The sequence below is a fragment of the Elgaria multicarinata genome, chromosome 1, assembly GCF_023053635.1.
Source record: "Elgaria multicarinata webbii isolate HBS135686 ecotype San Diego chromosome 1, rElgMul1.1.pri, whole genome shotgun sequence".
Taxonomy (NCBI): Eukaryota; Metazoa; Chordata; class Lepidosauria; order Squamata; family Anguidae; genus Elgaria; species Elgaria multicarinata.
Window position 1 is genome coordinate 93,753,484 of NC_086171.1, and position 27,637 is coordinate 93,781,120.

A 27,637-nucleotide genomic window follows, 5' to 3' on the forward strand; every position below is an offset into this window, starting at 1 on the left:
GGTCCAATAGGCAAGTGAATCTTTGAGGAAAGTTCAATTAATGTCACTAAAGGACATCTCTATCATACATTGCTATCTGTATGATCATCGATATAAAAAGCTTGAACTGCCCTTCTAAATGACTGAGTAACAAGGACATAGTCAACAACACTACTCCATAACAAGGAACAGAAGTTAAACTCACCCATCGTATCACCTAGAGTACTTCCATTCAAGATAATTTTATTATGTCGGCATGCAAGAAGAGCTAAGCATGTGCCAGCAAAGTTTATTGTAGACTTCTGCTTGCAGACTGTCACGCCCTGCAGGACAAGGCCCCCAGGTATTCAGCCAGCTGTGGCTGATATCCTGCATCTCTCCCCCTCCTTGGAGGGGGATACATAAGTCGGCTGACTGAGGTGTCCTTGGAGAGCTGGTGCCTGCAGGAGGAAGGGAACAACTGCACCATCCAGGGAGGAGGAGAGCTGCCTGTTGTTGCTGGCTGCCTGCCTGCCTGCCTGCCTGCCTGCCTGCTTGCTTGCTTGCTTGCTTGCTGCTCCACTTTTCTGAGGGTCTTAAGCTATGTGCCTGGAAGGGGGGACACAGAACCAAGTGGGCGGATCTGAGGGGGCCCCAATTTGTGTAGTGACAGGTAGAGGGAGATATGGTATTGTGAGGAGGACTTGCCAGGTAAGGTGAACACGGCCCATACAGTTAATGGCTGTGCTGTGTTTCGGTCCTCCCCGTACCCGCAGGTTTGTTGGTTGCCCTATCAGCCAGCCCTCAGGCCTCCGGATGCTGCTGTTAAATGCCAGATCAGTGCATAATAAGACCTCCCCCATCCACAACTTAATTGTGGATGAGGCAGCCAATCTGGCATGTATAACCAAGACCTGGATGGGAGGAGTTAGTCTCTCCCAGCTACGCCCACCAGGGTACTTGGTTCAGCATCAGGGTAGACCTGAGGGCTGGGGAGGGGGGGGTTGCTGTGGTCTATAGGAATTCCATCTCCCTCTTCAAGCTCCCTGTCCATGTGACTACTGCTCTGGAGTGTTTGTACCTCATGTTGGGTCAGCGGGACAGATTAGGGATTCTGTTGGTGTACCGCCCAACCCGCTGCTCAATAGACTCCCTAGGTGAGCTGATGGAGGTGGTCTCAGATGCACTGCTGAGATCCCTGAGACTGTTGGATCTGGGGATGTCAACATTTACACCGAGGGCACCTTATCCAGGGCAGCTCAGGATTTCATGGTCTCCATGACAGCCATGGGACTGTCCCAATATACCATCGGGATATTGCAGGGCATACTCTTGACCCTGGTTTTCACAACTGGACACGGAGATGGTGATTGAAAGTGGGGGACCTTACATCAGTCCCTTTGTCATGGTCAGATCACAGCTTACTGAGGTTTAGACTTACAGCATCTTTTCCCCTCTGCAAGGGTGGGGGACCAATTAAGATGGTCCGCCCCTGGAGACTAATGGATCAGAATGGTTTCCAAAAGGCTCTGGGGAGTTTTCCGGCTGATAGGGCTGGCTCTGCTGTCAAAAACCTGGTTGATCTGTGGAATGCAGAAATGAACTGGGCAGTTCACACAATTGCTCCTGAGCGCCCTCTTCTGTGTAGAGCTCATGTGGCTCTGTGGTATACCCCAGAGCTGAAAGCGATGAAACAAAATAGGAGACGGCTTGAGGGCAGATGGAGACGAACTCCTAGTGGATGCAACAAAACATTGGTAAGTGCCTATAGTAAGGTATATTCAGGGGCAGTGAGGGCAGCCAATATACAATACCTTGCTGTCACTATCAAATCATCTATCTGCCACCCAGTGGAGCTTTTCAGAGTTGTCCGGGGGCTACTACACGCTGGCCCCAAGGACATGGTAGATTAGAACCCTCTGAGGCCCGCTGCAATGAATTTTCTAGGCACTTCCAGAATAAAATCTTTGGAATCTGCCAGGACCTAGACTCCAGTGTTATAGCAGGTGAATCTAGTGAGGTATCCAGAGCACAGCCTTGTCCAGTTTTCCTGGATGAGTTTCAATTGGTACAGCTCGAGGATGTTGACAAGGTGCTTGGACAGGTTCGTGCAACAACTTCTGTATTGGATCCTTGCCCCTCTTAGCTAATTAAAGCTAGCAGGGATGGAACAGCCGGCTGGGCCAAGGAAGTGATTAATGCCTCTCTGCGAGAGGGCGTGGTCCCAGGCTGTCTGAAAGAGGCGGTAGTGAGACCACTCCTGAAGAAATCTTCCCTGGACCTGGAAAATCTTAATAACTACAGGCTGGTGGCAAATGTTCCATTCCTGGGCAAGGTCGTTGAGTGGGTGGGTGCTGGCCAGCTCTAGACACTCTTAGATGAGACTGATTATCTGGATTCATTTCAGTCAGGTTTCAGGCCTGGTTTTGGCACAGAAACAGCCTTGGTTGCCCTGTATGATGACCTATGTAGGGAGAAAGACAGAGGGAGTGTGACTGGAAGAAGTCACATGGTATCCTTCTGGAGTGTCTGGCTGAGTTGGGAGTGGGAGGTACTGTATTACAGTGGTTCTGCTCCTACCTAGCTGGTCGGGTCCAGAAGGTAGTACTAGGGGAGCATTGCTCAGCTCTGTGGATTCTCCAGTATGGGGTTCCGCTGGGGTCAGTTTTTCCCCCCATGCTGTTTAACATTTACATGAAAGTTGGGTGTGGTCATTTGGAGTTTTGGAGTGCGTTGTCATCAGTATGCTGATGACACAGCTCTATTTCTCCTTTTCATCTTCAACAGGTGAGGCTGTGGATGTGCTGAACCAGTGCCTGGCTACAACAATGGACTGGATGAGGGCTAATAAACTGAAACACAATCCAGACAAGACTGAGATGCTGTTAGTGGGTGGTTCTTCTGACCAGATAGAGGGTGTTTAACCTGTTCTGGATGGGGTTGCACTCCCCCTGAAGGAGCAGGTTCATGGCTTGGGGGTTCTCCTAGAACCTTCTCTGTCACTTGACAGGGAGAACAGGGAGAACCTAGCTTCAGTTGTCTATGCTCTGGTAACCTCCAAATTAGATTACTGCAGTGAGCTCTACATGGGTCTGCCTTTGAAGACAGTTCGGAAGCTGCAGCTTGTGCAAAATGCAGTGACCAGATTGATAACTGGAATCAGAAGGTTTGAGCGTATAAGACCAACTCTGGCCTCCTTCCATTGGCTGCCTGTATGTTTCCGAGCCCAATTCAAGGTGCTGGTTTTAACCTATAAAGCCTTACATGGCTTGGGACCACAATACCTGATGGAACGCCTCTCCCATCATGAACCTCCCCATACACTACGCTCAACATCTAAGGTCCTCCTCTGGTTGCCTACCCCGAGGGAAGCTCGGAGAATGGCAACAAGAGAGAGGGCCTTTTCAGTGGTGGCCCCTCAATTATGGAATGATCTCCCTGACGGGGCTCGCCTGGTGCCAACATGGTTATCTTTTCGGCGCCAGGTCAAGACTTTTCTCTTCTCCCAGGCATTTAACAGCATATGCACAGTTTTTTTAACTGACCCCAGAAAAGTTGTTTTTAAATGGATATTATCTGTTTTTGTATGTATTTTATGTTTTTAAATTGTGTATATTTCTTTTTAATGTTCACTGTTTTTAACTTTTGTAAACCGCCCAGAGAGCTTTAGCTATAGGATGGTATAATAATAATAATAATAATAATAATAATAATAATAATAATAATAATGTAGCATCTTTAGAGTGTCTGATATATTTAGATTTTCCTATTGTATGATCAATTCCTTTAAGATGTCAAGAATCTGCTAAAATATCATCATCGGGGCCAATCTGGGCATTAAAATCACCGGCCATAAGGATCTGTGCTGATTGAAACTTTGCCTCAATGTGGGTAATATACTGTTCTAGCTCTTCCCACTGGGCTTTCTTACCCGAGTAGCACGTAATTGGAGGGACATAGATGTTGAACAATAAAAGACTTGAAGGCAGCTACTCTTAATTAGGGTTGCCAAAGCAACAGTTCCACAACTAGGGAGTGCAACCACATTAAGGGATGTGGAAACCAAACAAAGCAATCCTGCTCTGGACCTACCTCTACTTGAAGATTTATTTGCTGCCAGTGAAGTAGCATTATCTGTTCACAAGCCCAGATCTCCTGCAGCAGAACAATATCGAAGGATTGGATATAATTAATAAATGATCTGTCCCTAATCTTCCCTTTCCAACCTGCTATGTTCCAAGAAAGACGTTTGAACATATGTGCAAGGTTACGTGTCTTAGGGAGTCAATCAGTAGGGTTAAGGTCCTCCAACACACCTTCCCGGTCTAAAAAACCCACTGCCATTCTTAGTTGGTAAAATCTGCTTATTAAGAGACCTAGAAGGAGAGTTAGAAATAAGACGTAAGCCTAATTCATGAGGTCGCAGTACCTGAAAACCAACCCAGTCCTTTGAGCTTGGGTGACCATATGAAAAGGAGGACAGGGCTCCTGTATCTTTAACAGTTGTATTAAAAAGGGAATTTCAGCAGGTGTCATTTGCATATATGGGGAACCTGGTGAAATTCCCTCTTCATCGCCACAGTTAAAGCTGCAGGTGCCCTGCCGTCTTTTGAATCTGGTCACTCTAACATAGCTCCTGCAGCTTTAACTGTTGTGATGAAGAGGGAATTTCACCAGGTTCTTCACATATACAAAGGACACCTGCTGAAATTCCCTTTTCTATGCAACTGTGCAAAGATACAGGAGCCCTGTCCTCCTTTTCATATGGTCACCCTAGGAAAGTGACCACGTCATACTTGAATTCTTGATTATAAAGAAAGCAAAAGCTGAGTGTAGTTATACATGTACTCTGGAGTTTAGGAAAGCTGATTTTAATAAACTATGGTATGTAAGGTCCCATGGCAAGTGACCCTAATGAGAAAAGGAGTTCAAGATGGGTGAGAGTATTTAAAAGAAGGAAATTTTAAAGGCACAATTAAAAACAATTCCAACAAGGAAAAAAGATAGAAGAAAACAGAAGAGACCAATGTGGCTGGTTCCATTCTGGTTCCTCTCTATTCAGCCCTGGTTAGGCCTCATCTTGAGTATTGCGTCCAGTTCTGGGCACCACACTTCAAGAAAGACACAGACACACTGGAGCCTGTTCAGAGGAGGGCAGTCAGGATAATCAGGGTTCTGGAAACAAAGCCTTATTTATTTGTTTATTTATTTATTTATTTATTTATTTATTTATTTATTACACTTATATACCGCTCCCATAGCCAGGGCTCTCTGGGCGGTTTACAGAAATTCTAAAAATTAAGATAAAAACAAGTATACAAAGTTTAAAACTCTAAAACACAGAACATATACACATAAAGCATTAAAAACTAAACATGTGGGTGATTAGGATGTGCTGCCATATGCCTGGGCAAAGAGGAAAGTCTTAACCTGGCGCCAGAAAGATAGCAGCGTTGGTGCCAGGCGAGCCTCGTCAGGGAGGTCATTCCATAGTCCGGGGGCCACCACCGAAAAGGCCCTATCCCTCGTTGCCACACTCCTAGTCTCTCTCGGAGTAGGCACCCGGAGGAGGACCTTAGATGTTGAGTATAGTGACTGGGTATATTCACGTCGGGAGGGGCGTTCCGTCAGGTACTGTGGTCCCAAGCCGTGTAAGGCTTTATAGGTCAAAACCAGCACCTTGAATTGGGCTCGGAAACATACAGGCAGCCAGTGCAAGCGGACCAGAGCAGGTGTTATATCGTCAAACCTTCTGGTTCCCAAAATCAATCTGGCCACTGCATTTTGCACGAGCTGCAGCTTCCGAAGAGAGACTGAAACGACTGGGCATGTTTAGCCTGGAGAAGAGAAGATTGAGGGGAGACCTGATAGCACTCTTCAAATACTTAAAAGGTTGTCACACAGAGGAGGGACAGGATCTCTTCTCGATCATCCCAGAGTGCTGGACACGGAATAATGGGCTCAAGTTACAAGAAGCCAGATTCCGGCTGGACATCAGGAAAAACTTCCTGACTGTTAGAGCAGTACGGCAATGGAACCAGTTACCTAGGGAGGTTGTGGGCTCTCCCACATAGAGGCATTCAAGAGGCTGCTGGACAACCATCTGTCAGGTATGCTTTAGGATGGATTCCTGCATTGAGCAGGGGGTTGGACTTGACGGCCTTATAGGCCCCTTCAAATTCTACTATGATTCTATGATTCTCAAGCTGCTAGACCCCAATGAGGTTTGAGTTTGAAATTTAAAAAAATTCCTAAAAAGTAGGCCTTAAGCCCTACTAAGGAACTGTCATGGTGCTGAGTTTCCTTTCTTTATCTTTAAAAATGACAGCGTATTTTGACAAACTTAATTTTAAAACCTCAAATTTTAAAAACTTCCTAAAAATCAGGGGATGAACTGTTATACTTCAAATTTGGCAGAGATGAAACCCAACTGAAGCTCTATCATGATGCCAATTGTCATGTCTATATGTCCTTGGGAAAGGGTCCAAATCTCTGAATAACTCCAAATCGATTTGGACCAATCCGATTCGCTTAAGAGTGAATTAAGGCCCCTTTCAGGAAATGTGTGCGTGTATGGGGCAAAATTACCCCCCACTGATGGACATTCTCTTTGCGTGGTGTGCTTGGGAAAAGGACATAAAACAGAGACTTGCCACCACTGCATGTCTTTCACAAGACAAATAAGAAAGCATTGCGCCGACTGCCTCAGAGCAGTATTGGGGGGCAAGGCTTTGATAGCAACAGAAATGCCCAAAAGAATGGATGCTATGGAGGACACAGGAGATTTGGGAGGAAACCAAGAAGTATATCCCACTCGCTCCATTATTACCCTGACAGTGGGTTCGACAAAGCCCCCCACCCCAGGCTGCGCTTTGTCCATAACGGTTGCAAAAAAAAAATTCAAAAAAGGCTCTGTGGCGTTACACCCCACAAGTCAATTCCAAATGTATGTCTTCAGTTTGTAAGTCTGTGGTTTTTAGAATGTTGGCCTGAGTGGGCGGAGTTAGAATGTCTTGGGAGGGGGGAGGAGTGATATATAAGGGAATGACTGAGGGGATTGAGAGATCTTTTTAGAAAAGCTTTTTCAGGGAGACTTGTTAGGTACTCTTAGAGTCTGTAGTGCTCTCTGTGTTTATGGTACTTAAGTTCTGGGAAATTTGAGAGTCAGTGTAGTGAGTGGTGTCTTTAGAGTGTGGTGTGCACGTAGTGGAGGTATATTAATCAATACTGAGAATAAAGAAAGTTCAAGAGTGATTGTGTGAGAAAAAGGAAAGCGCGTATGTGAATGAGTGACAGGATTGTATGAAAGGTTTCAAAAAGGTTTTTAAATGTTATTTGAAACAAAGCTTATGAACTTTTAAAAATAAATTTTGATTGTTTTGTTTTTAAACTACCACAAAAAGCCCACGTGTCTGTTTGGCATTTATCATCTTAAGTTTACACATATAACACCCACTCTGACAATCATTCACCTAAGCAGATATAACTCACAGCGCATTATTATATATATTAAAAATCCTTCTCCATTTTAAACCCCTTTCTCCAAATAGTTTAGAGGAAGGTGGTTTTTATCCCTTGCCTCAGGCGTATCAAGCGGTAGTGCTTAGCTTGAGCAGGAAGTAGCTGTGGCCGGGTCTGGTGTTCAGAGCCTGTGTCGTGGCATATTTGTGAACAGGACAGAGGGTGGTTACTGTAAAGCACCTCTGAGGTCCTTAGCTGTGAAAGTTACATATTACCTAAGTCAGAGGTTGCGCTGATACAATTCTCTGACAGGATATTTTTGTCTGTGGTGAGATACATATTATAAAATATCAAGTTTACCACTCCTGACTTCAATTGAAAACTCCCAGTACCATTTTATTTATTAAGGTTAAGTCTCTGTCTGATAAAAATGGATATCTTAGCTTTGAAGAAATATGCCCTTTCAGACAGATGTAAACGTTTAAATTTGCCAACCGAAGGAAAGTCAGTTGATGAAATTAAATGGGCTCTTATAGAATATTACAGAGTTCATGCTGCAGTTGAAACTGAGGTAAATCCTCTGAGGCAAGTGCCTGTAGAAATGTCTCCTCAATACTTGGAGCTGGAAAAAGAGAAATTAAAACAAAGAGATAGAGAATTAAAACAACGAGAAGCTGACAGACAACTTGAATTAAAAAGAATAAAACAAAGAGATAGAGAATTGGAACAACAAGAAAGGCTGAGGGAAAAAGATCGAGAGCTGGAGCTAGAACGAATTGCTTTAGAAAAGAGAAAATTTGAGCGGGAAGATCAGAGGAGAATTGAGGAATGGGCTAGACCTCCCAAATTATCTTCTAAAGACTTTACCCCTTATGTTGAGGGGCAAGGTCCCCAAATTTTCTTCAATACCTTTGAGAAGGCAGCCATGATGTGGGAAGTAAAGCTACAAGATTACATGAAGTTTATCCCTAACTTGATCAAGGGAGACCTGGCTGAAATTTATAACAGTTTTCCTGTGGGGGAAGCTTTAGATTTTGCCTCATTTAAAACAGCAGTTTATAAACGATTTTGCTATGGGCCTGAGTATTTCCGGAAGAAATTTAGAAGCCTTAATGCTGTGTCATCCAAATCTTTTGTGGAGTTGGGACACAAATTAGCGGATCATTTTGAGAAATGGATCACCTGTGCTTAGTTGAAAACCAAACAAGATTTAGTTGATCTGATGATTAAAGATCAATTAATTTTTCAAATCCCTCAAGATATAAGATTGCTGGTGAGAGATAGAGACCCAAAAACTTAACAAGATGCAGCTTCCCTGGCTGATCAATTTTCCTTAAACCGGGGCTATCATATGACCAGCAAGTCTACTAAAGAAAATAATATTAAACCAGGGTATAAACCTAATGGGGGTAAAAAGGAAGCTGAGGTAAATAAAAATCAGTTGCCGACAGAAAAGGCGGGAAACACCACCATACCTATGTTTGGAAATACAGACCTCACATGCCATCATTGTGGGTTGGTGGGGCATATTAGACCACAATGTCCCAGGCTGAGGGAAGAGAAAAGTACCTCAGTAAGGAGAGTGGATATAAATAAAGATGCTGAACATCCCCAAAATTCCCAGTGTTACACATTAGTGTGGGAAGATGTTTTAATAAATGAAAAAAAAAGCATAAAGCTATTCTAGATACTGGAGCTTGTTTATCTCTGATTACAGCAAATCTGGTGATGAGGGAGGAGATTATTCCTCACAGAAAAATTAACATCAAACCTGTGACAGAGCCCATAATTGAAACTCCTGTAGCCGAGATGGAGGTTACATGGAGGGGAGTCACAGGGAAATGTATTTTAGGTGTTAATTCCTGTCAGGAAGAACCTCTAATCCTAGGTACTGTTATCATGAGGTTAGAAGGTAGGAAAGTGTTTATTATTACACGCTCACAAGCAGCAGTGGAGGGCTTGTCAGAGAATTGTAGCGAAACTGGAGATGCTGAGGGCATGCCTCTGCAGTTGCCTAGCAACCCAGCTGAAGGAACTGCTGTGCCAGGAAACATCATTGCAAAAACTGATACCACGTTTGCTTTACACACAGGAAATGATCCCAGCTTGGAGGTTTTAAGATCCAAAGCTGAGGCACACGAAACCTCTTTTAGTGACACTCAGAAAGAACAGGTTTTCTGGGATCGGGGACTCTTATACCAAAAGTGGTTGCCCAAGAAAAAACAAGGAAGTTGGGGGGCTGAAAAACAGATTGTGGTACCAATACCATATAGGGACCAGCTGCTGAAAGTAGATCACGACTCCTTTTTGGCAGGTCACATGGAGATAGAAAAGGTTGATGACTAATTATTACTTGCCAAATATTTTTAGGGAAGGCACAGAGTTTTACAAGTCCTGTGAGAGTTACCAGAGGGTGGGGAAAAGTAGGGACAAGGTCAAGGCTCCCCTAAATCCCCTACCACTTAACAACCAACCCTTTTTAAAGATAGGACTGAACCTGGTAGGACCCTTCCCTAGACCTACACAGATAAGAAAAAAGTTTCAAGTGACCATAATAGACTTTGCCACAAGGTTCCTGAATGCTGAAGCCCTTCAAAATGTTAATGTCTTGTCAGTAGCAGAAGCCCTAGTAAAAATCTTTTGTTGCTGGGTTTTTATCCCTAACATTTTGAGTGATCAAGGCTCACTTTTTCTCTGGGATATAATGAGATGTTTGTGGAGGTGTGGAGGTGTCAAACACATAACATCCACTGCTTTCCACCCCCAAACAAATGGGCTAGTTGAAAAATTCAATGGCACCATTAAGCCAATGATTAAGACCTATATGGCAAACTATCCCTTTGATTGGGACCAAGAATTGCCCTACTTTCTTTTTGATTATAATGAACTAACCCAAAAACAGAAACCAGAAGTCGTTTGATCTTCTCGAACAGGCATTATGCACTGCACCAATATTAGTGGCACCCAACTTTGAAAAAGAGTTTATTCTAGCCACAGACACTTCGGAAGTCGGAGTAGGAGCGGTACTGTTGCAGACCTTGGACAGTGTGAACCATCCCGTGGCCTATTTCAGCAGGAAGTTGACAGAGAGAGAAAGGAACTATTCTACTGTCCAAAAAGAGTGTTTAGCCATTGTTTGGGCTATGGACAAAGTCAAGCCATACGTGTGGGGACAGTGGTTTGTCCTGCAAACAGATCATCGAGTGCCGTTGTGGCTGCAATCCATGAAAAGCCACAACCAACTTTTGCAGCGGTGGTCGTGGCGGATCCAAGATTTCAATGCGGAGATCCAGCATGTGGCAGGTCAGGAGAACATCATCGCGGATGGACTGTCTCGCCAGGAATCGTCCAATGCACCAATAAAGTGAGACTTTGTTGTGGACATTGTGATGCTCCTGGACTTTAAAAATTGGAGCCAAAAAGTGGACTAATAAAAATGTGGTTCATTTAACTTGTTGATTTTCCAAAAGGTTTGTATGTGTATATATATTTTTATTGCTATTAATTGTATATATAAATGTTTAACCATTTTATTTCCCCAAACCCTATGTACAGGTCCAGGTATTAAACCAGCCCCATACTCTGGTTTTTTTAAAAAAGTGGGGGAATATGTGGCGTTACACCCCACAAGTCAATTCCAAATGTATGTCTTCAGTTTGTAAGTCTGTGGTTTTTAGAATGTTGGCCTGAGTGGGCGGAGTTAGAATGTCTTGGGAGGGGGGAGGAGTGATATATAAGGGAATGACTGAAGGGATTGAGAGATCTTTTCAGAAAAGCTTTTCAGGGAGACTTGTTAGGTACTCTTAGAGTCTGTAGTGCTCTCTGTGTTATGGTACTTAAGTTCTGGGAAATTTGAGGGTCAGTGTAGTGAGTGGTGTCTTTAGAGTGTAGTGTGCACGTAGTGGATGTATATTAATACTGAGAATAAAGAAGGCTCATTCACCAAAATCAGGGGATCACCCCCAAAAGAAAAAGAAAAAGAAGGATTTGAGCAAGCAGATAACACCGCCAAAGCACCGTTCGACTCTTCCTCCACCACCACCGATGCTGGACTCTCCCATACCAGTCCATACCGAGACCTCAGAATCGACATCGGTACAACCTATTGAGCATGACATGATGGGAGACCAATTCCTTCTCTGAAGAAGAAGTGCTGGATTCCTCTCCACAGAGAATGAAAGAAGAATCCCTTGTGACATCGCCCTCCAACATTATCCAACAAGGAAACTGTATGAGGGAAACAAGGGGTACATCCTAAATGGATAGGTCCTGCTCCCCCTTATCGACGCAATTAGAATGGGGCAGACAATCCCCATACTCAGTACTGAGACCACAGTACGGATGGGATGACTGGACTTATTATCACCCTCACGACTATTATCCACGTTATGATTACTCACGTTACCATGAAACCTACAGAGACACTGATACCCATGGGCGTATGGAACATTATGTCGCCCATTATGCCTCCACCACTGCCCCAGCTCTCACGTGTCCTACCGCCACCTCTGGTTGTGACACCATCACGCCAAAGACAACCCACTCCACAACTGTACCAAGCTGAGCATCAATCTGCCTCTCAGTCACGCCGACCATCAGGTGATGCCCAAACAGAAAGGGCGCCTGAATCCTCTTTTTCTCCTCCAGTGGATTACTACTCTGACACTGCTTCGATCTCCTCGGTGGCTCCGTCTACGCCATTGCCTATTGAAGAGGTTACAGTAAACAAACTACTTTCACCATCTGAGGACTTGACTCCCTTCGCTGAGCATGTACAAAGAATGTCCCAGTCCTTAGGTCTAGAAACTCATCAGTCCATGGAACACATCGAAGACCCTGCCTTTGATACAGTATATTCAGAGGCTTCGTCCCAGTGGCTATACCCTTCTTACCTACCCTGCTTCACACCATTAAGCAGTCATGGAAAACTCCATCATCCATGCCTCCAACTTCTAGGAGACTAAGTTCAAGATAAGGGAGCGGAATTCCTATTTAATCACCCATGGCCCAACTTACCCTGATACCTGTTGGGAGACAAATACTGCCAAAAGCAAGAAATTTCTGCCCTTCCAAGAAATGCCTGACATGTATGGGTGATAACTTTCTCCTACAGAAAGTGGAGGAAGGAACTAGAGGATCGGCAATCCTTGACTTGATATTGACCAATAGGGATGACTTAGTGGATAAAGTGGCAGTTACGGAAACTCTGGGGGAAAGTGACCACATCATACTTGAATTCTTGATTATGAAGGAGACAAAAGTTGAGTGTAGCCATACACGTACTCTGGATTTTAGGAAAGCTAATTTTAATAAACTCAGAACTATGATAAGTAAGGTCCCATGGCAAGTCAGCCTAATGAAAAAAGGAGTGCAGGATGGGTGGGAGTATTTAAAAAAGGAAATTTTAAAGGCACAGTTACAAACAATTCCAACAAGTAGAAAAGATAGAAGACAACAGAGGAAACCAATGTGGCTCCACAAAAAGATCAGAGATGACCTGAAAACAAAAAAGGATACATATAGGAAGTGGAAGGAAGGCCAGGCTACAAAAGAAGAGTACAGACAGGTGGCACAGAAGTGCTGAAGTGGCGTCAGGAAGGCTAAAGCTGTGAATGAGCTGAGATTAGCAAGGGGTACGAAAAGCAATAAAAAGGCTTTCTTCAGATACGTGAGTAGTAAAAGACAGAGGAAAGAAATGATGGTTCAACTGCTTAATGAGGATGGCAAATTGATAACAGATGACAAATAAAAGGCTGAAGTGCTCAATTCCTACTTTGCCTCGGTCTTCTCCCAAAAGTGGGTCTATGACCCCCCTGGAAAAAGTGGAGCAGAAGTTGAGGGAGCAGGATTGCAGTTTGAGATTGATAAACAAATGGTCAAAGAACACCTAATTTCCTTGAATGAGTTCAAATTTCCAGGGCCCGATGAACTGCATCCTAGAGTAATGAAGGAGCTAGCGGAAGAACTCTCAGAACCTTTGTCTATTATCTTTGCAAAATTATGGAAGACGGGAGAGGTACCGGACGACTGGAGGAGGGCTAACGTTGGGCAAAAAGGAAGAACCTTGGAACTACAGACCAGTCAGTCTGAGATCCACCCCTGGGAAATTTTTGGAGCAGATTATAAAGAAGTCAATCTGTAAGCACCTTGAAAACAATGCAGTGATTACTAGAAGCTGACATGGATTTGTCAGGAACAAATCCTGTCAGACTAATTTGATCTCATTTTTTGATCGAGTAACCACCCTTGTGGACTGTCGGAATGCTGTGGACGTAGTATATCTTGACTTCAGCAAAGCTTTTGACAAAGTGCCCCATGATATTCTGATTAACAAACTAGCTAAAAGTGGGCTAGATGGAACAACTATTACGTGGATTCACAGTTAGCTACAGAATCGGACTCAAAGGGTGCTTATCAACGGAACCTTCTCAAACTGGGGGTAGGTAACGAGTGGGGTACCGCAGGGCTCAGTCCTGGGCCCAGTGCTCTTCAACATTTTTATTAATGATTTGGACGAGGAGGTGCAAGGAATGCTTATCAAATTTGCAGATGACAGAAAATTGGGTGGGATAGCTAATACCCTGGAAGACAGAAACAAGTGATCTTGATAGGCTGGAGTGCTGGGCTGAAAACAACACAATGAAATTTAATAGGGATAAATGCCAAGTTCTACATTTAGGAAATAGAAACCAAATGCACAGTTACAAGATGGGGGATACTTGGCTCAGCAATACTACAAACGAGAAGGATCTTGGAATTGTTGTAGATCACAAGCTGAATATGAGCCAACAGTACGATATGGCTGCAAGAAAGGCAAATGCTATTTTGGGCTGCATTAATAGAAATATAGCTTCCAAATCGCGTGAGATACTGGTTCCTCTCTATTCGGCCCTGGTTAGGCCTCATCCAGAGTATTGTGTCCAGTTCTGGGCTCCACAATTCAAGAAGGACGCAGACAAGCTGGAGTGTGTTTAGAGGAGGGCAACCAGGATGATCAGGGGTCTGGAAACAAAGCCCTATGAAGAGAGACTAAAAGAACTGGGCATGTTTAGCCTGGAGAAGAGAAGATTGAGGGGAGACATGATAGCACTCTTCAAATACTTAAAAGGTTGTCACACAGAGGAGGGCCAGGATCTCTTCTCCATCAACCCAGAGTGCAGGACACAGAATAACGGGCTCAAGTTACTGAAAGCCAGATTCTGGCTGGACATCAGGAAAAACTTCCTGACTGTTAGAGCAGTGCGACAATGGAACCAGTTACCTAGGGAGGTTGTGGGCTCTCCCACAGTAGAGGCATTGAAGAGGCAGCTGGACAACCATCTCTCTCAAGTATGCTTTAGGGTGGATTCCTGCATTGAGCAGGGGGTTGGACTCAATGGCCTTATAGGCCCCTTCCAACTCTACTATTCTATGATTCTATGTGGGAAGAGAATTCCCTCCCCATGTGGGCAGACTACCCACACCCACTAACTCCCTTGTGCAAGATGATTAGAAGGCATCCACAGTGGTTCCTGTTTTGGGTGACGGGAACCCTGTGGGTTTTTCATCTAGCTTCAGTGAAACACACCCAAAAAAACAACAGTGGTGGTCATGCAATCTGCCAGCAAGAGCAATCTAGTTCCCAGCAAAGCGACCAAAACACAAAGCCAGGAATGGTTCTTTGAAAGTGGCATATAGTTAAAGAGATCTCCTGAATTAAGGGATGGTTTCTTTAGTAAACATCTTATTAATGCTTCTTCTAATCAAAAAGGAGCAACTTCGTCCTACAAGAGGCATTAATCACTTCTCTTATTTAGTCAGCCAAGAAGGGCAAGAGTCAAGTACACAGGTGGTATGCAACACTCCCAATGTCCTATTCACTGTACAAGCTGAAAAGAATCAACAGAACTGGACAAGCAGTTGCCCCAATATTGGACTCCAAGTCAAGATGAATCTGAGCAACTATCTACAAAAAAGAAAAGAAAAAAGCAAATTGTTCACAATGAGCCACTGACTGCTCCCGCTGTCTTGTAACCTGGTAAAGGAGGCCTCACACTGTGCAGAATAGACTAGAAAAGTATTGCCAGGCTATTCTGCATAAATGCGATGGTGAAATAAGCTTTCTTCGCTACCCTCGCCATCACAGTATAGGTTCTTAAATGGATTTTCACATGTTTGATCACAGGCCTGTCTCGATGAGGGGTTTGCAGTGGCAGCAGGTCATTTATACGATGCAGCCACCATTGCGGAGCCATTGCAGGGCTTTCCCCCAATGCTCCAATTTTTAAAAGTTGGGGAATTACCCTGACCTTTTCCACTTGGAGTGAGGCGACAATGGCAACTGCTGTTTGTCGCCTTGCTCTGGAGCTGCTTTGGTGGTGTGTCTGGGCAGATGGCGAACGCTGATTGGTCGCCATCTACCCAGACAGCCGGGCGGGGGGGAGTTTGCCGAATGGCCACTGGCCTGCCTCCATGCTTCTCCAGCATGGGGAGAAGCCAAAAAGGGTTTTAAAAAACCTGGGATGCAAGGAGGCGCAGGAGTGCCTCCTCCAAAGAAAAGATATATATATATAAAAAACACTGGGGGACAAGGAGGCATGGGTGCCCCGGTGCACGGGTGCTCCTCCTCACATGCAACCCTCTGCACTCGATCCTTCACATGGGGATAATGTGAAGGAGCACAAATGTGGGGATTTAGGATGTCGTGGTGCCAATGCATCATCGTCAAAATGAGCCCCAGGTTTGTTCTGGGTTTTTCTCCGACAGCACTCTAGCTGAAATCCCTAGTGCTTAATTGCCCTTCCTGTTACACCAGGGAGCTGACCCAGCTCTACCAGGAGGGAGAGAGCGCTTAGGAGTCATACCGTCAATGTCCTGGGCTATTTCCATATTCCACAGATTGCCAGGGCTTCAACAGTACTGCAAACAAACAAGGCAAGAAATCCCCCAAATGCATACAGTAAACCATTCAGATCCATCAGGCACTTGGGGCAGACCATTTTAGCCTTTGCTGCTGGTCCCCAGTCTTTGATCGCTGGGTTTTGCCCACTGACCTGCCCAGGTACCAGAAAGTTACCTTTCAAGTGCTGGCAACTGTGTGTATTCCATTGTTTCAAAATCCCACCACCTAATTGCAGAAATTAGTACTGAGAACAGAACTCAACATCCTAAGAAGCTCTGCCTTCATTTAGAAAATAGAAGTGGGCCAAGTAGAATTTCCAGGAAGTGGCACTTCTGTGATGAGCACTAGCAAAATAAATCAACCAAGAAAAATAAGCAAATATGGAAATATACCCAGTTTGTATACTTTATACACACTGCAAAAGACAATGTGCTTTGTAGCACAGAATACGTGTTGCTTTGCTGATCAGTTCTTTTTTGCTTTTTGAGGAGGAGCAGAAAGTGGTTATTTGGAAGGATTGTGAAATTTGTAAAGCTTACCTATAGATCCATTTAATTCCAACACCAAGCATATTTAAAGACTGAGTGGGACTGCCTGCACTCTGAAACCTGGTCATAAATAACGTCAAATTGTCCTAACATTTTGATGTGCCTTGAATAAGACAAAAAGGCCTTAAAAAGGAATTATTGTCTTCTAATACCAAACGTGCACCCTAGACCTGGGCCTTTTCTGCTCTTCCCCTCTTGTTTCATTTCTTGTTTCCCCCCTTTTTCTTTTGGGATTTTCTTCCCCACCAAACCTCCTGGCCTGTTTTTCTCCCCTCCCCCCAACTTCTTTTCCTTGCTTAGCTTTCTCCTTTTCCTGTAACTTAAGCTTTTGTTGAGAGTAGAAGACGACCAGTCTGCCTTGAAAAGAGGCCCCACTGCCTTTCAGTCTGTAATTGAAACCATTGCACACTTCATAGCTATGCGTGGGGAGGGAGCGGGGGGGGGCTTACAGAATCAAAGACCATGAGCTGGGGTACAAGGGAATAACATGGACGTTCAAGACAAGCTTTGATTTATGACCCTCTTGCCCACCAGTCAATCTGTTTTTCCTACCGAACACTTGGCAGCAAAAAGAAAAATCCCACTCCCCCAAATATAGGTGACTATAAGGAAGGAGACAGTGACGATTAGGAATGATTATGCCAACTGGCTGCAATTCGGAGGAAAACCTTTTATTCTTTGTTATTTTTAAGGTTCCTATGCCTTTAATAGCAGCAAATATAGCAGGCAAAGCATTTCACATTACTGCCACTTCACCAGGCATGAAAAGCTTCATGTGTTGAATTTCTCCATCATGCAAGCTCTTCATGGTATAGAAACTCTGCTAGAAAAATGCACAGCAACCAAGGCCTCTACCTTTCCTTTGGTGAGTAAACAAGTTAGCAACTTGAAGCCTAAAAGTCTCTTTGCCCAGCCCTTATCCCATCAGCCATTCCCCCTACCCCCAAGCAAAATGATGAGAAAAACTCACGGAGTTCCTGCCAGACTACACAGGAACTATATGGCTGGCCCACTAACCCTCCTGAAGCAGGTGGGTAGTGGGCGTGTGTACTGTGTCCATGGGGGGGGGGGGGAGTCTGTCACATGACACGCTAACCCACCATAGATTGATTTTTTGAGCGATCCAGGGTCTGTTAATGTGACATTTGAATAGATCTACAGACAGGTTTTAATCTTGTTCCCACACTATACCCTCATAAAAAAATTGAGGTCCAGAGATTCTCCCTGCTCTTGAGGTTTTGGGTTAACAGACACTCTGATTCTTGGGCGAAACTTTTTGAGGTGCTATTTTCAAGTAACTTTCATCAACCACAGAAGTAACTATCTTGTGTCTGGTATCAAATTATAGGTTTTTGGGGTCAAGGAGTTCAAATAATATGTTATTTAATTGTCGGAGTCCTCCTGCCATTTTCCAAGATGGTGGTGAAATGTTTCATTGTCTCAACAAATCAAAATACAAATGCTTTAAACTATAGGGGAGTGAGTCTATCTTGTCAGACTTCCGGCTGCGGTGGAGGTACATCGAGCCGCCTCTGGAGCTACATGCTCTTTGCTTGCAATTTGTTTGGACCCTAAAGTATTTACTAACCGCCAGGGAGATTGCAGGCCGGGCACCCAGCCTAATTAGGATACTACTGGGAAGCCTGAGTTGGGAGACTTAACAACCAATCAGTAGATCAACAAAAAGAAGGACAGCCCGCATTGTTGCCAGCTTGTGTTCTGGAGTTCATGGTCTACACCTGGAGTTGAGGACTGAGATGGGGGAGGCTGTTCATGCTACTCCTAGAAATGGTATGATACAGTCATAAATCCCTCAGTGTAAAGACGCCTGCGGAAAGCTGAACCAGATAATTTAAGACAGCTGAATAATTTGGAAGAGAAATCTGCACTATCAACCTATTACAGGAAGATTTCAGGTACTTGAAACCAACTAACTCGGAAGAGCAAAGGTGATATTTTAACTTTTCAATAAGAAGAATTAAAGTCCTGGAAAGTGGATAAAGAACTGAAAGAAGACAGTTAAAAGGGGGACATTGGGAAGCTTATAGTAATGTGTCTGGTTCTATTATATAGAAGATAAGCGTGTATAGCTGTTATATACAGGGTTGGCAGTTAGTCTTGGCTGTCTAGAATAGCACTACATTACTGAAACTCAGAATATTGTCGGTGCCACTGTTAAGGGATGGTATATTCACACGGGCACAGCACAAAGTAAAGGGGATTAATACTGAGAAAGGGTTGCCCCAAGACATAAACAACTACGTATAGAAGACTTTATGAATAGTCCTGCCACCACAGCCATTAGTAATATTGCTCAGAAAATTGCTCCTTTCCAAAATGACCCCCTGCCCCAATGTGATTTAAATCAAACTGATTGTCAAGACCAAACAAACTTGGAGCAAGAACCATCTTTAATTTCAATTGCCAGCTCTTACAAAGAGGCATTAGATGTATCAGCAAGGGATATTATTTTCACAGGAAGAGCTGGCAGAGGTAAAACTACTTTTCAATTGCGATAGTCTTCTTAGCAACAACTCATTGGAGTTATTATCCAAGTACTGTTTCTTGAACTCTGAGTCACTCACCAAAATCTTTCAAGAAACTGAAAGCATTAAGCAGGGTTTAATAGGACTTAAAACACAATTTGGGGTGCTGGCAGAACTGATCAATCATGAAATTTTAATTGTTAACAAGGAATTAATGTCAGTAGAGAAGGAAGAGAAGAATTCCATGTTGGAGCTTTCTATGGATGAATCTCGTACATGTTTAAATGACATTGCTCCTTTGTTACCCTATCTGAATTCCTTAGTTAAGGAGGCAGGTTCGCAGGACCCCAAGACAGTTAATTGTGACGTTACTGATCAAAAGAGGAATTGCACGAAGAATCAAAATAAGAGGCAAGGTATAGGTAAGAAACCATCAAAAGGGAAGAAAAGGTTGGGGGCAAAAAAAGGGATTAATAAAAGCCCAGGAACTGAGACTGGGAATGTGCAAGAGAGAATGGAAAGTATAAAGAAGAAAATTAAAGTACTGAACTACAACCCTCTTTTTAAAATACTAAAATACTGAACAACAAACAGGAAAGTAATAAGAGAGGAAAGAGGAATTGGCAGAACAAGGACATCGAAGGGGAAGAAAAGCAAGCAAATGGTCCTGGCAAAAAGGCCAAAACGATTCAAGATAGCGGAACTCAGACAGATCCTATAGCAGTGGGCACTATTGACAAACACATGCCTCTTAAAAAGAATCTCCCATCTCAAGTAGCCAACCAGTCCACTCTAATTTTGATGGGAAAACAACTAGTCTTTTCAAATTTCCCTAGGCTTTTGGCCTATACAAACAAACAAAAGTGAGTATTTCCTATATATATTGAGACAGCTGGGTTTTAACCTGCTTAGGTCATCAGATATAATAGAGGTTGAGTACCTCTTTTCTACCCACTCAAGTATAAGAGTTTTGGCCTCATTTGCAGACATATCTATTGTCAATTACTTACTAAAAGGTAGAATAGTTTTGGAGAGAAAAGATATCTGGATTACCAGATACTTCAGCCAAACTGCTAAATCTCCATTGCTAGGACAGTCTTGCAAAAAACAACAACAACCAAGTACCACTGGGGGAAGGGGACATAGAATTAGCTTCTAGAAATTGCTCAACTGAAATTAACTCAGGCAGGAAAACTTGGGGTGTGTAAACTTTCCTCAGTGCTAAGTTATAAAATAAAGAGCGGGAGTGACCCACAATACGGTAAGGGGGGAAAACAAGTTGAGAATTCCAACCTAAAGCTAGGTGCCAGCTATGCTCAGCTAGGGTGTTGTGAGGACAATGAACGCTTGTTGACAGATGTAAGAGATCTGGTGAAGCACTTCCAGATGATGCAATTGTCGGAACAGGAGGAGATATTGTTTAACTTAAGTATGCTTCAGGAAATAGCGATGGCTCAACACTGGTTCAGTAGGGGTAAGATGCAGAGGAAAGAACATTCTTCTGCTTCCAGTAGGCCACAGTTCCTAGAGGGACTGATTGCACTGGCAGAACAATTACCCCCAGAGGAAGTTATTATTATTATTATTATTATTTATTTATATAGCACCATCGATGTACATGGTGCTGTACAGATAACACAGTAAATAGCAAGACCCTGCCGCATAGGCTAAGTAGCTCAGTTTGAACAGATGAGCAGCAAGGCCCAGGAAAAAATTATAATAGAGTTAGGCCAACTACAAGAAACGTTGTTCTCTTTCCTGAAAGAGGAGTCTAAACCTGCTCCAGTGGAGGGCATGGTCTTTGATAGGGACAACTCCCACTTAAATTTTGCTCCATTCAATTACATGATAGAGACCGACTGGCCTCCTTCAGACTCCCAAAATTGTTGACTAAGAAGAGAAACAGAGGAACATAGTGTCCTGGAACATTTCTGGACGGGCAGGTAAATTAGCGGATAAGGAGTTTGTGGAGTACTTACAACAGTTCTCTATAGTCTTTTTACAAGAGACCTGGGAGGAGGATAGCTCCTGCTTACCTTCAGGGTTCTAGAGCTTTCACTGCTGCTGCAATGAGGCATCATAAAATGGGATGATGCAGTGGTGGTTTGGCAATCCTCGTCTCCATGGAATTGGAGAATGTCTCCCAGATGGTGGGCACTCAGCCCGACAATAGTATCCTAACACTGCAGATAACCTTTAAAAATGGCATCTCCCTATTTTACATTAATGTCTATGTCCCCCAGAAAACTCTGTTATGTCCCCTTCATTGGGATGGACATCTGTGGAGACTGTATTAGGAGGGATCGATTCACAGTCCAGAAATGTTCATATTATTACGGGAGGTGATTTTAATGCTCGTTTGGGACAAACAAATGGGGAGCTGCTAAAACATCTAGGAGTTCCTCTTGATGGTTATTTCCTTTTGTACAGGCATTCCCAAGATAAGAAAATAAATAAGAATGGCAAGAAATTCATGATGCTAGCATATAAATATTTCCTATTAATCCTGAATGGCAGTTCAGTGGATGTGTCTTGTGGACACTATACTTATCTCTCATCGTGGGGGGTAGTATAGTAGATTACTTCTTAATCTCCCTATTCTACTCCCTAATGTCAAAAGATTCTCAGTGGAAGATCAGCTGGAGAGTGACCACTATCCCATTAAATTAGTCATGCAACTGGCTGTTATGAAAACTTGTGATAAAAGGACTTACTCGATTGGGCTGGTCTCTTCAGGCAACAGATGGATCAAATGGTCTGAATCCTTGAACATTAAGGTTGCAGACTTGTTGCATGGCCCTACCTTGCAGGGCCTTAAAAGCAAAATTGTGGAAGGAATTTTGGAAGTGATGGAGGGTTATCAACTAATTGTAGATTACCTGAAACCTCATGAAGTACAGTCTTGCACTTTTGGTGCTTCCAAACCTCGAAATGCGAGCTGGTTTGACAAAGAATGTAGAGATATGAAAAAAGAACTAACCAAGCTCAGTAGAAATGTCAGAAGGACCAGATCAAATACTTTACTAAAAACCCTAATAAGGAAAAGATCATCATTCAAGGCCTTATTGAAGAGAAAGAAGTCAGTGTATATCAAAGAAAAGTGGAATGACTTGGGCCTGGCAGTGAGACAGAAGGATGATGTAAAATTTTGGAACATAGTCCACTCCGGTCTACATGCCTCTAAGTTGCATTTGGAAACCCAAATCCCTGCAATTACATGGCAACAGCACTTTGAGGGCATTTTTCATGTTCCTGAGCCAGTTGAGGAAGGTTCACTGAGCACAGACCTCCCATTCTGGCCTGGAGTGACAACTCAGGAGATCAGTTGTCTACTACGGAAGCTTTTAACAGGTAAAGCGCCAGGGGAAGATGTGCTCCCCCCTGAACTATTTAGTTCAAGTTCAAGTTTAGTTTATTTCGGTCATAGACCAGCACAACAGTAAACATCATCACAATAATATTAAAAAACCCAATATACAATAAAATACATACATAAAATCCATAAAATGCGGCAGTCTCAGCCTAAGTCTAAGGTGCAATAAAATTCTTCAACATCAATTTCCGTCGGCTTATGGCAGCCGCACAAAAACTGGCCACTTTTAGAGTAACCTGAGGATTCTGATCCGATAGAAGATGTTTTATGTAATATTCATCTGATCTACCGGGAGTTCGCTGCAAGATAGAGGTTATAAATGTTTGGCGTAAATCTTGATAAAAGGAACAATACAGCAGAACATGGCCTACTGTTTCCACTTTACCCATCTCACAAGGATGGGTAAAAGATGGGTATCCCCCCCCCCGAACTATTTAAATTTAACCTTACTTGGTGGTCCCCAATCTTGGCTAAATTGTTTACGCACATTAATCAGACAGGAATTATCCCTGCTGGATGGCAGTCCAGTATTATTGTTCCCCTGTACAAAAAGGGTGAGAAAACTGACCCTAAAAACTATAGGCCAATAAGCCTACTGGATGTAGCGTCAAAAGTGTATGGTAGGTTCCTTCTGAATAAGCTTCAATCTTGGGCAGAGGAAAATGATATCCTGGCTAAGGAGCAGGCAGGGTTCCGCCAAGGAAGGAGCACAATTGATCAATGTTTTGTGCTCAGCCATTGATTCACAAATGTCTGAACCAATCAAAAGGAAGCTTATGTGTAGCCTTTGTGGACTTTACCTCTGCATTTGACCTAATTGATAGAGATTGCCTTTGGGATAAACTCTCACAGACTACCATAGACAAGCGTTTACTGTTCCTGATTCGGAAACTTTATTCGTACACTGAGCTAACAGACCTGGATTGGAACTAGAAAGATTCAGATGTTGCTATCTGTGAATGATACGGCCCTCATATCTATTACTCAGGTAGGCCTGAGGAGACTCTTAAATAGACTAGGCAAGATTTGCAGCCAGGAAAAACTGGTCATAAACCATTCCAAAACCAAGGTAGTGGTTTTCTCTAGGAGGAATTGCCCTCATAAATGGTGCCTAGATGGACACCCAATTGAACAATGTGCTAGCTTCAAATATTTGGGGATACACTTTTCATATAATGGTAGCTTGAAATTTCATCTAGAGGCAGCAAAACTTTCAGCCTGGAGAACAGCGAAAGTAATTTTATCTTACAGGAGACATAAAGGAGGCTCCCTTGTAGTCCCTGCTTTGAAGCTATACACAGCTAAGGAACACCCCCAACTTCTATATGGGGTGGAATTATGGGGCCAGAGATTTGCCCCATCTGTTGAGATCATACAGAATAAGTTCTTGAAAGAACTGCTGGCACACACACACCCCGGCACACACCTCTGCCTTACTAAGGGTGTAAGTTGACCTACCCTCTATTAAGGCAGGAATCAACAAGGCAATCATACTTTATGGGGGAAAACTGATGAACCTTGATGAAAATAACTTGGCGAAACAATGTTTTAAAGAACAGCTCACAAAGGGTGGATGGGATTGTAACTGGTTGGCACTGGCACAGTCTTGAACAGAGGATGCTCAGAAACTTCTGGCCCACGATAATTTTTTTTATTAGAAATAGAATTTTGGGGGCAAATGCTCATGAAAATGTACTGTTCACCCAGCTGCAGGCCTGGTTCAGGTATGTGAACCATTCCCCATGGTTCAGGTATTTGAAGAAAGAACAATACTTACTGCAGTATTTTCAAGATCTGACTTTCCCTGCTCTCAGAAAGGCCTTTACTGTCCTCCATTTTCAAACAATGCCCACAGCTTATTTGGAGGGGGAAGTACAAAGGGGTTCCCTATGCCCAGCGGACTTGCATTTGTGGTGCAGGGGAGGTAGAAGACATAGTACATTACTTGTTACACTGCTCCTTGTATAAAGATATTAGGGATCACTTTCTGGGAGATCTTCTGATAGCGAGCGGGTTGGTCCACCACTGATACTATCTGCAATCTGTTAGCAGATTATAGTAAAGTGAACACAATCAAGGTTGCAACGTTTGATGCAGATCAAAAAATCTGCCAAAATTTTCTAAAGGAATCTGGTGTAGACTGCAGAGGGGACCACCTGCTATAATCTTCTGTTGTTATTGTCACTAGGGACTATAATTATTATTATTATTATTATTATTATTATTATTATTATTATTATTATTATAAAAATCTTAGCCTCTTCTTCCAGTCTGGTGCTTTATATGACCTTTGTTCCCTGACATCTTGCTTTATTGTTGTGATTGTAACGGCCTTTGTGCCATAGACAAATAAAATGTATTCAAAACTATAGGGTTTTGTGGTTGAGGAGGTCAACAATGGCAACAATTTTAATGGAAAGTCAGTCTTTTTGCCATTTTTAAAAATGGCACCTAAACTTTTATCCCTACAATAGACCATGTAATGAGAATGTGTAGCTTATATGGACATTTTTCATGATGTATGCTAAAATATTAAGGTTTATTGCATCATCAATTAAAAAAAAGGAATGAAATTTGAGTATATTTTATTTTGTATATTCTTCAGCTACTACTATTGGTTCACATTTTTACCTTTGTTCTCAGTATGTATCTAAAGACTTACTGAAACTTAAAAAAAAACACTTTTATGAAGAAATATTAAAGCAGTTTAACATAAGCATTTTTGCAGTTATTTTCCAAACATTTACAAAAAAATTGCACATTTGACCACTGCATTTTGACATGGAAATCTTATTATACCAGAAACCTTACAGTTGCATGCACATAAAAGATCATTTGGCAGGAAGTTCAAGAACTTTTTTGAGAAGAAGGTATAATATCTGGGAATTGTCCTGACAAATATGAATTGTATGTTATTTCACAATAACTATGTTAAAGTCTGGAACAATGTTAAAAATGACATAGCAAAATGGGATAAGGTTTGATTGTCTCTTCTGGGAAGAATTGCCACTGTAAAAATGAATGTATTATCAAGAATGTTATTTTTATTCCAAACAGTGCTTATTGTAATAGGGGATTCACTGTTCAAGCAATGGCAGAGAGAGATATCTAGATTCATATGGCGGGGGGGAAGCCAAGAGTTAAAATATTAAAGGATACCAAAGAAAGAGGAGGTCTGGGGTTACCGGATCTGAAACTGTATTTCTCTGCCTGTTGCCTGGTTTGGATGAAAGAATGGGTACTGTTGGAAAACAGATGACTATTGGAGCTCGAAGGCCTTGAACTGAGATTTGGATGGCATGGCTACCTGTGGTATGAGGAAGCTAAGGTCAATGTGGAATTTAATTATCACTATGTTAGATGTGCAATTCTAAGAGTATGGAATAAATATAAACCAAGACTCTGTCAGAAAACACCAATGTGGGTATCGGCCCAGGAGACCTACCATAGAAGAGTCTAGTGGGCACAAATGGTTGATGTACAGCGACGTATTGGAAGTGTCTCAAGGGGAGAAGGGTTGTTAAAGGAGGGTCATATATGTCAGTGGTTCTCTTACCTACAAATTGCGGAAAGGTTTAAGAGAGACATAAAAGAATGAGGGTTTGAGAAAACAAAGTCGTCGGCATTTGAAGTAGCTCTACGTACTAATGATGAACATGTTATTTCTAAGCTTTATAGCTATTGTTAAAGCTCGAGACAGAGAATGAACAAACAAAGGATTGTATGACAAAATGGGCCAAAAAAATTGGGTATAATGTACCAATGGAACTGTGGAAAAATATGTGGGTAAAAGGTCTAAAATATATGTTAAGTACCAGACTTAAAGAGAACTTTTATAAGATGATGTATAGATGGTATATGTCTCCTTCAAAAATAGCTAAAATGTACACGGGTGCCTTGGGAGACTGTTGGAAATGTGAAGAAAAAGAAGGAACCTTCTACCATATGTAGTGGTCCTGTAAAAAAGTAAAATCTTTCTGGGCCGAGATCCATTTGTTAATGCAAAATATATTAAAGACAAATCTACAAATGAAACCAGAATCATTCTTGTTGGGACTTATGGACAATCAACTTAAAGAAAAAGGAGGAACACTGTTTTTGTACATGACAATAGCTGCTAGACTCCTCTATGCGCAATACTGCTATAGAAAGTGCGTATGTGAATGAGTGAAAGGATTGGATGAAAGGTTTCAAAAAGGTTTTTAAATGTTTTATTTGAAACAAAGCTTGTGAACTTTTAAAAATAAATTTTAATTATTTTGTTTTTAACTACCACAAAAATCCCACGTGTCTGTTTGGCATTTATCATCTGAAGTTTACACTTTTAGCACCCACTCTGACAATAATTCACATCAGCACATATAACTCACAGTGTTTTATTTTATATATTAAAATCCTTCTCCATTTAAACCCCTTTCTCCACATAGTTTGGAGGAAGGTGGTTTTTGTGACCATATGAAAAGGAGGACAGGGCTCCTGTATCTTTAACTGTAATGTAGAAAAGGGAATTTTAGCAGTTGTCAATTGAAATGGGTGAAATTCCCTCTTCATCACAACAGTTAAAGCTACAGAAGCCCTGCCCTCTTTTGTATCTGGCCACTCTACTATAGCTAGTGTAGCTTTAACTGTTGTGATGTAGAGGGAATTTCACCCATTTCAATTGACACCTGCCGCAATTTCCTTTTCTACATTACTGTTAAAGATACAGGAGCCCTGTCCTCCTTTTCATATGGTCAGCCTAGGCCAGGTCTGTTGTTCAGAGCCTGTGTCGTGGCACAGTAAGTGGTGGCAGCGTCGGGATCCGAAGTAGACTCTGTTCGTTTATAGTGACAGAAGTCAAAAAGGATTTTATTTATGAACAGGACTCTGGGTGGTTACTGTGAAGCACCTCTGAGGTTCTTAGCTGTGAAAGTTACATATTACTTAAGTC